Source organism: Cupressus sempervirens, unplaced genomic scaffold (assembly GCF_028749045.1).
Source record: "Cupressus sempervirens isolate cs-2001-9-10 unplaced genomic scaffold, ASM2874904v1 CseChr00s100001_01, whole genome shotgun sequence".
In the NCBI taxonomy this organism is placed as follows: domain Eukaryota; kingdom Viridiplantae; phylum Streptophyta; class Pinopsida; order Cupressales; family Cupressaceae; genus Cupressus; species Cupressus sempervirens.
In genome coordinates, this window is record NW_028322205.1 from 1,945,237 (window position 1) to 1,959,157 (window position 13,921).

Below are 13,921 nucleotides of genomic sequence, written 5' to 3' on the forward strand. Positions count from 1 at the left end.
GCATAGAAAGAAAGACATGATACAAATATTTGTAAGCTTGTGTCCATAACGATGACGTGGGTCAATAACCTCAAGCCAGTGCTGTAAAACTAGTTTGCGAGCCTTTTCATCCTTAGATAAGCCTTTTCCAACTTATGATGCCTTTATTCTTGCTCTCGACCATCAGGAAACTATTGTCTCTGGTTTCGCAATATCAAAAAAAATGAAACAATACTCTGCTCAAGAGTTATAAAATTGATAGCAAAATCGATAGCTTGCCACTAGAGTTCCTCAATTAAGACAGCACACGGTAACTTTTGTAAACTTTCCGCAATTTGAGTGCAGCCGCTTCCTCTTTATAGCTATCTGATCTTAATGAAGAACTCTGAAAATGCATTTTCTGAGAACCTGTTGAATTCAATAATGCTGAGCCCAAATCACTAGCTTTTGGACTAACTGGTTCCTGGGTAGATCTTGATAAAGCACGGTCTTTAAAACTGATGTACTTTTTTGATGTTGTTGCATTTGAAACTAACAGACTGCTGGAGATTAGTTCCTCTTTTGCTTCCCTTGAAACTCGTGGATCCACATAATTTCTTTTTCGGATCCCTGCCATTAAAACTAGTGAATCTAGATGTCATTCTTTGTAAACGTTTGGCTTTGGAAGTAATGGATCCCAAGGTAGTTGGCTCCATAAGTTTTGCTGCGCAGGCATCTGATACATGTTTTCCATCTGCACCTACAAGTAGTGTCCAGCTATCCTCACGCAAGAAATGTTGAACGCCCATCCAAATACGAGGAAATTTCCTCCAATTCAAGATGGAGACATTCAACTTTGCCAGATTGGTAGCTACAACCTACCCAATTAATAAGACTTTTGAAAACATCCCACCTGGCTTAAAACAAGATGGCAAATGAAGGGAAATTTGGCAAAGATTTCCTATCCTGGGAATGATCTAGACCTAGACACCAGACTGACTAGACTATATGACTCTACTTTGACATAACTCACAACACAGAAAAACCTAAAACTCAGGCAACAGGTTGTTTTACCGAAAGGTTTTTCGCCACCAACTTATTTTTGTGGTTATGTATTTTCTTTTTGTATCTATTTTTTGTATTCATGGTTGACTGCAATATTATTGTTTACATAATATCGAATCTGAAATTGTAAAGATTTAATAGGAATTTGCACAATACTTTCCTTAAGGGATTAGTGTAGGAATTTTTTTCCGCACCTAAGTTTCCTTACATGAGGGTGGGGGGAACTAGTTTTGGTGGTTTAGGTTGTTCCTTGAAGACCCCTTTGGTTTTAGAGGTTCTTCCCCAAATTTTTTCCCCAACCCTTCCTTTGGTTGAGGAGGAGTCTAAAGCTATTTTTCCTTCTTTTCCTAATGTTATCACTCTTCTCACCTCTTCTTAGCAAAAAAAATTCGACAAATCTATTAGATCCCTCCTCCTTTTCCTCTTTAGAGCTAGTTGAAACCATACCCCTTGTGAAGAATAGTTTGGGTATCTCTATGGTGCTACCATGCCCTAAATCCCTTTCTTGGGATGACAATAAATTGTTGATTCTTGTTCCCTTGACATCTAGCCAACCTAATGCTCTTTGGTTAGATGCTAACTTTTTCATAGGGAATTAGGGTGGCTAGATCTCAGGGGTTTGAGCAGTCACCTAAAGTAGCATATTTTGAAGAGTTATCTTCAAGATCTCAAAGTAGATATTCTTCTCATATAGAAACAAAAATGAATAGAGATTTTATGGAAATGAAAGTGAATTTTTTTTGGCCAAGTGCTTCTCAGATCTCTTAGGATTCTCAAGGTGCTTTGGGAGGTCTAGTTGTTATCTAGAATGTGAGCAAGTTGTTAAGTACTCTACTAAACTCCTCATGTAACACTATTATTACAAATTTCCAAGATTTTTCTTCTGGATGCTCATGGAATTTAGTCAATGTATACAACCCAAATAATTAAGGTGATAGGAAAATTCTTCAAGACTCCCTTTTGAATCTTATTAATAGTATAAATTCTAAATGGATAGTCCTTGGTAACTTCAATTCTCCTCTCCATCCTTCTGAAAAATTTTGGGGTACTAAAGACTTCTTTGAGAGCATGGCGGAGATAGGGGAGTTTTTCCTTGATTCAATTCTTATTAAGATAGATCTTTAGGGGGGAAATTTCATGTTGATTAATAGAAGACAAGGTTCTAGCCTTATCTAAGTTAGGCTTGTTAGGGTTTTTGTCTCTTCAAATTGGACAAATACAGATAACTTTTTTCTAGAAGCCAAACCATGTACTGGGTCATATCATAATGCTCTCCTCCTAGAGTGGAAAGTTGGAAAAAAGGTAGAAGGTCCATTTAGATTTGAAAATGTGTGGCTCTTTATCAAAAATCTAAGAGACTTGATATGCTCTTTGTAGGATAATCACACAAAGTCCTCCCCAATGATTAACATTGAGATGAAATTGAGGGAAGTTAGGGATAAATTTAGAAAGTGGAACAAGGTTTCATTCGGGAACATATTTGATACAAAAAGGATCTTAAAGGGAAAGTTGGTTTAAGTTCAAGGGTTAGTAGAAAAGAACCATTTAGATCTTGTCTTGAGCATGCAAGAAAGGTCCCCTAGAAACCAATGGGTTTATCTCTTAATCTAGGAAGAAACCTTTTGGAAATGGAAATAATGTGTTCAATGGCTAAAGGAAGGTGACAAAAATACTAGGTTCTTTCACCAAACTACTTTGAAACATAGAAGTAGAAATTGTATCAAACCCCTAGTTTATTCCAACAAGGTGGAGTTCAAGGAAGAGGAATATATCAATACTAAAGTTATAAATTTCTTCATTTAGAAAGGGCTAAATCATCGTGGATTAGATGACCCTAAGGACCTCCTTGGGTGTATCTCCCTATCTCTAATAGATGAAGATTATAATATTTTGACTTTTTAGGTTAAAAGAGAAGAAGTTATATATGTTTCCTTCTCCTTCAAAGCTTTCAAATCCTTGGGTCCTGATGGGTTTCCTCCTAGTTTTTTTATAATATTGAGATATTATTGGGGAAGATGATTTTAAGGTTGTTGAAAAAGGAGATTTTTGAGAATAAATTTATACAAGTATGATCAATATGTTTCAATCATTGTTTTGTCACTAATGTCAAACTTTCTATTTGCTAGTAAGACAATTGCTTACAAGATTTAAGTACTATCGCTCATTTGATTAACGAAGAGGATTTGATCAAAAGATGTAACAATAGCACATAGAGGGGATGTTGAGTTATGTTATGTAAAGGAGTACATGAATTAGCTAAGACAATGATAACATGATGTATTGATAATCTAATTAATGTTACAAAGGCTAGTTACACTAAGGAAGTTTAGAAGAACAAGTTAAACAAAGTTTGTTTGCCAAGCTTGACCGAGTGAATAGAAGGTATTGAGAAAAGTCAGTACGAGCTAAGAAGAAAAGAAATTGGACCCAAGTAAAAGTCTAGTCTAGTGTATGTTAAGAAAAATAATGGATGTCAAGTAAATTTTAGTTGATGTCGAGCACCAGTAAACTTTAGTTCGTACCGAGTGATTCTATAGAGGATGTCAAGCAATGTAGTGTGTGCCAAGCATCAAAAGAAAGTTAATGCCAAGTGACTAAATTATTTGAAAGATTTTGAATTTGATGGATCTAAGCTAACAAGTTTTTTTTGTTTGATTGTGTGAACTAGGTGGAAGATAAGATTGATGAGCTAGTGGCACAAAATTCAAAGTAAACCATTTTGAGGTGAATTCAAAGAGGATTCAAGGAGAATTTTCTAGAAGAGATATGAATATTGCAGTTGTCTTTGATTTTACACAAATGCCATATCATTGTTAGTCAATACATGTCGAGCTCACTCGGGTAGTGAAGATAGCTTTCCATGTCTATTGAGTGTTCTGAGTCCACTCGAGTGTCAAAGGAAATCATGTAGAAGAAGAGTATTAACCAAACTCACTTAGTTAATGAAGGAAAGTTGGATGGAACTAGTGTTAACCAAGCTCACTTAGTTATCAAAGAATTTTTGCAAGTTCACAGTGTTAACCAAGCTCACTTAGTTATCAAAGAATTTTTGCAAGTTCACAGTGTTAACTAAGCTTATGTTGGTTAACACAAGAAATCTTTTCTAAGTTAGTTTCTACTAAGCTGATTTGGCTAATGAAGGATTTTCTTATTTTGGCATATTAAGCTCAATTGATTTGTCTATTGGTTCTAGCTAACTATGGCGATGGATATTAATTATTCTAAATTGTATTTGAGCCAACTTGCCAATATGAAAGGTATAAGTAAAAGGTCAAGTTGTGGTTTCAAGTGTGCAAGTTGTGATGAATGAATTGCAAGAGATGAAGAGTGGAAGTGAATTTGAAGAATAAGAAGAATATCCTTGTGGAGAAGAAAGGCTATATTTGATCAAGAAAGATTAAGTAAAAGTTAGAATAGAGATTTGTAATCAGAAATTCAATTGCATCCCAATCAGGTCATTTCATTGTTACTCTCTAACAATTGTAGCAATGATCTAAATCTCCTAATAGAGTTGGTTTAACAACCATTTGTAAATCTTATAACAAGGTGGCAATTCTATTGAATTGTTTCAAGACCTCTAACAAGGCCACTCCTAATAGGGTGATTAAGTCCTTTAATAGGTTCACACCTAATAGTGTTTTTTGTAACCTTTAACAGAGTTGGCTCCTAATAGGGCTCACTTGAGAAGAGTGAAAAATAGTAACTAGTTACACTTGGTGATTTTTCCCAAATTGGGTTTCCACATTAAATCTTGGTTTCATATGTGTTCATGTTATTTCTTTCATGCTTGCAATTAATATTAAGTAATCACTGACAATATCTTAAGATCTACAAAGTTAATTAGTGACAAAGTACATTCAATATTTACTGAGCTACAAAATTTTATATGTGTTTACCAAGCATCAATAATATTCAATTTTCAAATTGAATTTTATACCAACATCTAAGGGATTTGAGATTTATTTTAGTAGTAATTGATTTAACTCTCCCCTGTCAGTTACTCCTCCTATATTTCTAAAAATTGGTATTAGAGCATTTGGTGCTTGTATAGAAGGTTTCAAGGACCTAAGCTAAAGATCAAGATGTCTTATAAAAGAGAGATTCCAAAGCTCAATAGAGACAATTTTGAAGCATGGAAAGGGCTCATGACGTTATATCTAGCTACTATCAATGATTTAGGTTGCAAGTATCTTGATGCTGAATACAAAACTCCCACTAGAGCATTATTAGTTGAAGATATTGCTAAGAAAAAGAATCATAATGTCATGATCATTGATATTGCATCTGCTCTCAGTTATGCTAAATTTAATGAGGTAAAAGACTATAAAACTTCTTATGAAATGTGGAACAAACTGAAAGATATCTATGGAGGAGATGATAATGTAAGAAGAGCCAAGGTAGAAAGTCTCAAAGGACAATTTAACCAAATGAGGATGAGAGAAGATGAGAACATTGCAAAATATTTAGAAAGAATCAAAGCCAGTGTAAGTGCAATCAAAGCATCTGGAGGAGACATTAAAGATGAATTTTTTTTGAGTAAGGTACTTAGAACTCTTCTTCCTATCTATGCAATCAGAGTGTCTACTATTCAAGAAATGAGATGTGTTCCAAATAACACATTAAACTTGGATGTTCTAGTTGGAAGATTGACAACTTTTGAACTAGATAACTATGTTCTTGTTTCCAAGAATATTGAGTTTGAATTTGAAGCCAAACTATCACATAAAGAAAAGAGTAAGAAATCAAAGGTAAATCAGTCAAGAAGTGAGGAAGAAACTAAAGAAAGTTCTGACAGTGATCTTGAAATTTTTGAAGCCCTAATTGCAAAGAAATACTCCAAGGGTAGAGGAAAGTACAAAGGTAAAATCCCTCTAATCTATTTTTCTTCTGAAAAAATTGGTCATATTACTGCCAAGTGTCCAAATAGAGAAAAAAAGGATGAGAAGAAATCCCACAAGTACAAAGGAAAGAAGGAATTAAAAAGTCACAAAACCTACAAGGACAAAGGTAAGAAAACTTGTTTCAAAGATAAAGATTCTAATAATAGTGAAGATGAAATGGTGTATATTGTTGTAAAAGATGAATTTGATGATGAAGAAGATAAGATGAAACTTATGTCTCATGTTAGCAAAAATGATACATGGATTATTGATAGTGGATGTTCACACCATATGACTAGAGATAAAACAAATTTTGAACATTTTGAATACTATAATGGAGGTAGTGTAAGGTTTGGAAATAATGAACCTTCTTGTATAAAAGGAAAAGGTCATATCTCATTAGCCAAAGAATTTGTATGTGATAATGCCTATTGGGTTGAAGGACTAAAGCATAACCTACTAAGCGTGGCACAATTGAACAACATTGCATTCAAGGTAGAATTCATGAATGGAAAGTAGAAATTGTTAGATGATAAATGAAATCTACTTGGATCAACCAAGAAAATAAAAGGTAATCTATTTTATCTTGATCTTGGTGAATGCTCATATTTTATTGCTCAAGTATAAGAAAGTTGGCTATGGCACAGAAGACTATGCCATGTAAACTTTGATAATCTAGTCAAGATAAGAAAACATAACAAAGTAAGAGGTATTCCTAGTTTGAAGAAACCTAATGTTGGTTTGTGCAAAAATTTCCAAATTGGTAAAATGGGAAAGACTAGTTTTAAGAGCAAAAACTATCAGTTAGAAGAAGTCTTAGAAATTGTGCATACTAACTTATGTGGACCCATTGGAATAGAAATTTATAGTGGAGAAAAATTCTTCATTCTTTTTGTTGATGACTATTCTAGAATGATGACTATGATGTGTCTATAAGAAAAATTAGAAGCCTTTGAGAAATTCAAATGGTATCTAGCAAGAGTGGAAAAATAAACTAGAAAGAGATTGAAGTGTTTAAGATCAGACAGAGGTGGTGAATTCATCTCTAATGAATTCAATAAATTTTGCATTGAAAGAGGAATCAAGAGACAAGTATTAGCCCCTAGTACACCTCAGCATAATGGAATTGCTAAAAGAAGAAATAGATCCATCATGGATTATGCAAGAACATTGATGATTGAAAAGAATGTTGCTATCAAATACTGGAAGGAAGCAATCAACACTACAGTTCATACCTTGAACCAAGTTAAGTTGAAGAAAGACTTAAACCTCACTCTGTATGAACTATGGTATTGTAATGCCCCGTCCAGAGATCTTTGGAAACAAGGATGAAATACATGCCAAAAATTACTTTTTACAAGTATGAATGCCCATGACAACATCATACAAGGACCACGCACATGATGAGGGCTCAAGAAATGACCACTCATCAACAAAACACCAAGCTAGGGTAAAAAGAAAAATCCTAAAATTTGGCTAAGCCTAAAATCTTGAAGCCTTGAAAATTGGCTAAGTCTAGAGTTTTGAAGCCCTAAAATTTTCTAGAATCTTTATCTCATCTCCGAGAGGTCTGAAACCTATCTCAAATGATTCGTGGCATTTATTGTAATATATCTTAAGTATAAGGAATTAAATACTTAAACGATATATTTTAAACACCTTAGAAAATTTAGTTTGAACAAGGAAGGTGTAAAACCCAAAAGAGTGTCCAAAACCAACTTCTGAACTTTCATCCGACAAGCCTAGATAGCCCTTATTTCTCATGTGAGAAAGTACACTGGTCTCAAGTTTTGTGCAAGATCTTGCACAACCATGCATGAGAAAGTGCATGGATTCATGCGAGGGATTTCATTCTCATGCGAGGATTCCCTATGCACCACACGAAGACTTGCATTCTCATGCGAGGACTTGCATGGTCTTGCGCAAGGACACGTATTTTCATGTGAGAAAACAAATTAGCGCGAGAACAAAATGCAAAGAAAAAGTATAAAAACATGGAAACCTCCACACTAGGGAGTACCAGATCCACGTAAATCAAGGAATTAACACTCAAGCGCATCAACATCAAGGAAAGAGGAACATCTATCCATCTAAACCATAGTAGTAATGAACATACTGAAATAAACATTACAGTGAAGAAAAGCAACATCACAATGTACAGAAATAACATCATAATAATTGAACAACCAACTAAGTACGCAATTCCTCCCAACCATCAATAGCATCATAAGACCATCATGGATCCTAGCCATCCCCCGTGTGTAACATCCCAAGCCACTGATCTAATCATCGGTACTGTTGTAATAGGGATGTCACTACTAAACATGCTACCAACATAAGCATAAGGAAATCTAACATGCTAGTAGTAAAGCATCAGATAACCATAAAAGTAGATAACATCACCTATTACATGTTGAACACCATAATAGGGGAATGCATCAAATAAAATAACATCATCTAAACATGATATCCAAGCATTCCAATGAAAGCATAAATCACAAGAAAGCATACTCTAGAACCCGAAGCATCAAGTGAAAACATCTAGCAACGGTTGCACTAGGAAAAGACCATCTCTGTACACCGGTCCCTAGCAGTGGTGAAGGTAGTTATGCCTCCCAACCATGTGGAACCCGTAGGTCCACACCCACCGTGCTGATGGAGATAATAATCTAACCACAAACACACATAAAACACAACATCCAAGGCTAACACTCATGCCAAATAGTATGATGGCTATAACCAAGAACCTAAGACAATGTAAAGAGTACAAGTCCTGGTCAGACACTCAATAGGCTACTAAGTAGGGACTAACATCATGGAGAGTCACTTGGCATTGAAAAGCCAAAGCTTGGATCATGTAGATTTAGCATCCCTCAAACGGAATGGCTTGGCACAACATTTTATTATCTTTAAGTTTTATTACCATAAGATGTAATGCCCTGCCTGGAGATTCTTGGAAGCAAGGATGAAATACAAGCCAAATTTTTTTTTTTACTAGTATGAATGCCCATGAAAAAATCATACAAGGATCACAAAGATTGCAATGGAAGACTTCACCACAATCTCAATAACCAATGAATCTTCGAATGCCACTACCAAACAAACAGAAGCAAATGAAAGCCAACAACGACCACGCACATGATGAGGGCTCACGAAATGACCACTCATCAATAAAACACCAAGCTGGGGTAAAAAGTAGAATCCTGAAATTTGGCTAAGTCTGAAATCTTGAAGCCCTAAAAATTGGCCAAGTCTGGATTTTTGAAGCCCTAAAATTTTCTAGAATCTTTATCTCATCTCTGAGAGGTCTAAAACCTATCTCAAAAGATTCATCGCATATATTAAAATATATCTCAAGTATAAGGAATTAAATACTTAAACAATATATTTTTTCCTTAGGAAATCTATTTTGAACAAGGAAGGTGTAAAACCCAAAAGGGTATCCAAAACCAACTTTCAAACTTTCATCCAACAAGCCTAGATAGCCCTTGTTTCTTGCACAAGAAAGTACACTAGTCTCAAGTTTTTCACGAGATCTTACACCATCATGCACAAGAAAGTGCATGGCTTTGCACAAGGACTCCTAAGCATCACATGAGGGCTTTCATTCTCATGTGAGGATTCCCTGCATACTGCACAAGGACTTGCATGGTCTCATGCAAGGACATGCATTTCCACACGAGAAAACAAATTAGTGCGACAAAAAAAAAACAAACAAAAAGCATAAAAATATGGAAACCTCCACACCAGGGAGTACCAAATGAACACTCGAGTGTATCAACAACAAAGAAAGAAGAACATCTATCCATCTAAACCATAGTAGTAATGAACATACTAAAATAAACATCACAGTGAACAAAAGCAACATCACAATGTACAGAAATAACATCACAATAACTGAACAACCAACTAAGTATGTGGTTCTTCCCAACTGTCAATAGCATCATAAGACCATCATGGATCCTAGCCATCCCCCATGTGTAACATACCAAGACACCAATCTGATCATCGGTACTATCATAATAGAGATGTCACTACTAAACATGCTACCAACATAAGCATAAGAAAATCTAACATGCTAGTAGTAAAGCATCAGATAATCATACAAGTAGACAAAATCACCTATTACATGCTGAACATCATAATAAGGGAATATTTCAAATAAACTAACATCATCTAAAAATGATATCCAATCATTTCAATGAAAGCATAAATCACAAGAAAGCATACTCCAAAACCTGAAGCATCAAGTGAAAACATCCAACAATGGTCGCACTAGGACAAGACCATCTCTATACATCAATTCTTAGCAGTGGTGAAGGTAGCTATCCCTCCCAACCATGTGGAACCTATAGGTCCATACCCATCGTGCTGATGGAGATAATGATCCAACCACAAACACACATAAAAAACAACATCCAAGGCTAACACTCACGTGAGACAGTATGATGGTTGTAACCAAGAACCTAAGACAATGCAAGGAGTACAAGTCCTAGTTAGACACTCAATAGGCTCCTAAGTAGGGATTGACATCATGGAGAGTTGCTTGGCATCAAAAAGCCAAAGCTTGGATCATGCGGATTCAACATCCCTCAATGGAATGGCTCGGCATAGCATTTTATTATCTTTAAGTTTTATTACCATAAGATGTAATGCCCCACCCAGAGATCCTTGGAAACAAGGATGAGATACAAGCCAAAATTCTTTTTTTATGAGTATGAATGCCCATGAAAACATCATATAGGGATCACAAATATCACAACGGAAGACTTCACCACAATCTTGACAACCAATGAATCTCTGAATGCCACTACCAAACAAACACAAGCAAACAAAAGCCAACAACGACCACACACATGATGAGGGCTCAAGAAATGACCACTTATCAACAAAACACCAAGCTGAGGTAAAAACCAAAATCCTAAAATTTAGCTGAGCCTAAAATCCTGAAGCCCTAAAAATTGGCTAAGTCTAGATTTATGCAGCCCTGAAATTTCCTAGAATCTTTATCTCATTTCTGAGAGGTCTAAAAGCTATCTCAAAAGATTCATTGCATATATTAAAATATATCTTAAGTATAAGGAATTAAAACAAAGAAGGTGTAAAACCCAAAAAGGTTTCCAAAACCAACTTTCAAACCTTCATCCAACAAGCCTAGATAGCCCCTATTTCTCACACAAGAAAGTTGATGGCTTTGCACGAGGACTCTTGAGCATTGTAGGAGGGATTTCATTCTCGTGCAAGGCTTCCCTATGCACCACGCAAGGACTTGCATGGTCTTGCATGAGGACATGCATTTCCATGCTAGAAAACAAATCAGCACAACAACAAAATGCAAAAAAAAAGCATAAAAATATGGAAACCTCCACACCGGTGAGTATCGAATGCACGTAAATTGAGGAATGAACACTCAAGTGCATCAACAACAAGGAAAGAGGAACATCTATCCATCTAAACCATAGCAGTAATGAACATACTGAAATAAACATCACATTTAACAAAAGAAACATTGTAATGTATATAAATAATATTGCAATAACTGAACAACCAACTAAGTACGCAGTTCCTCCCAACCATCAATAGCATCATAAGACCATCATGGATCCTAGCCATCCCCTGCACGTAACATCCCAAGTCACCGATTCGATTATTGGTACTATTGTAATAGGGATGTCAAAACTAAATATTTTACCAACATAAGCATAAAGAAATCCAACATGTGAGTAGTAAAGCACCAAATAATCCTACAAGTAGATAAGATCACCTATTTCATGTTGAACATCATAATAAGGGAATGCATCAAATAAACTAACATCATGTAAACATGATATCCAAGCATTTTAATGAAAGCATAAATCACAAGAAAGCATACTCCAGAACCTAAAGCATCAAGTGAAAACATCCAACAACGGTCGTACTAGGACTAGACCATCTTTGTACACTAGTCCCTAGTAGTGATGAAGGTAGCTACGCCTCCCAACCACATGGAACCCATAGGTCCACACCCACTGTGTTGATGGAGATAATGATCCAACCAAAAACACACATAAAAAACAACATCCAAGGCTAATACTCACACTAGACAGTATGATGGCTGCAACCAAGAACCTAAGACAATGCAAGGAGTACAGGTCCTAGTCAAACACTCAATAGGCTACTAAGTAGGGACTAACATCATGGAGAGTCGCTTGGCATCAAAAATCCCAAGCTTGGATTGTGCAGAATTAGCATCCCTCAATGGAATGGCTCGACACAACATTTTATTATCTTTAAGTTTTATTCCCGTACACACATTTTATTTAGTTATCACTTATTTAAAACTTCCTATCCTCTACCAACCCTATGGGACTGAGGTCACCAGGCTATGAGATAGAAGCCCCCTCCATAGTCTACCCTACCCTACCCATGCTCATCCTACAACAAGTGCCCATGGGCATGCATACTCCCATCCCAATCCTAATGATCATAACTTTTGAAAGTACCATAGAAGATTGGCCCTCGCAAGTCACTAGAGAAATGTAAGTGCACGTACTCATGTGTGGTACACCACCATCACAAAGATCACAACACAAGGACAATATGAGAACAAAATGCAAAACAAAACACCCAACTGAAAAAAACTCAAGAGGATGAATTCTACATGAATCCCAAAGCCAATAAAACCATACATCATAAAATCACTCAATCGGCCTCAATCTGAGAGTATGGATTCTACATGAATCCCAATGATGCAACAAGACCAAACATCATGAACTCACTCAACTAGCTTGAATCCAAGAGTATGGATTCTACACAAATCCTAGTGCTCATGAAACAAAAGAAAAGGTCTAAAAGAAACAATAACACCAGGTAAAAATCACTCAACTGAATAGAATGTCAAGAGTACGACTGCAACATGCATCCCAATGCAACATAAAAGTGCAATAGTGGTCTAACTGATATCCAAATGGATCAACTAGGTCCACGATGCATATTGTGCCAAGAAAACTAAAAAACATAGGGTGGCACGCAAAATGAGGTAAAAACCTCAATTTTTTTGGAAAACTACAAAATTAAAACCCAGTTGGCCTTTGGGCACAAAATTCCCAAAAAATTCAAAAATAAACAAGTTTGAACACCATATGCAAAAATGGCTAGCATAACAACGTAAAACTCCAAACCCTCATCCCAAAAAATAGAGAAACATTCGTACCTGCCCAATCGGGTAGAAATAACATACAAAAACAAATGGGAACACTAGTTCTCAACCTCCAAACAAATAGCTACCAAAAATAGAAGCAGAAAAAGAGTAGAAACAATAAAATAGGAAAGCCCTACCTCATAGCCAAAAAGAGAAAAATGGGAATCTGAACCATAAAATAAATATATCGCAAAAGTAGCTAAAAATCGTGGCAATTCAAGGTTTCCCTAAGCTGGATCCAACAAGCCCAACCTCGTGATGATCCCACACCCATAGCTCCCACAACGAACAAAACAATAAATCCTCATGAAGAGGATTTTGGGTTTTACTCTCAAACTTTTTAATTCAAAAGTGAGAAGTGAAGAATTAAATTCCTTTTTGGATATTTATTCACTTTTCAAGTGAATAATCGATTAGGGAAAATAACCAGCCAACCTAGTTAAACCTTAAATCGACCCAAATGAAAATAAGCTATTCCTATAAATAGGAATTCATCTATGGAAAAGCTGCCAAAAATTAAAATAAAAGAATTAAAAAGTCCAAAAACTCAAAAACACAAAAATCTCCTTAACAACTTTCGCAACAATGCAAAACTTTAAATGCACAGACATGCTCACTAGTCTAATCACATAATGTAAATGAGTTCAGATTTAATAATCACTAAAAGGTTTTAATTAAACATTTAATTAAGGATATGTCGACCATATAAGGACAACATTGGTAAAATATGAATGGTTGAATCACTAACTCCATGTGCCACTACCAGGGATATAAATCCTGCATGCTAAACAACATGATCAAGTGCAATTACATATGATAACATAGCAAAAGCAATAAA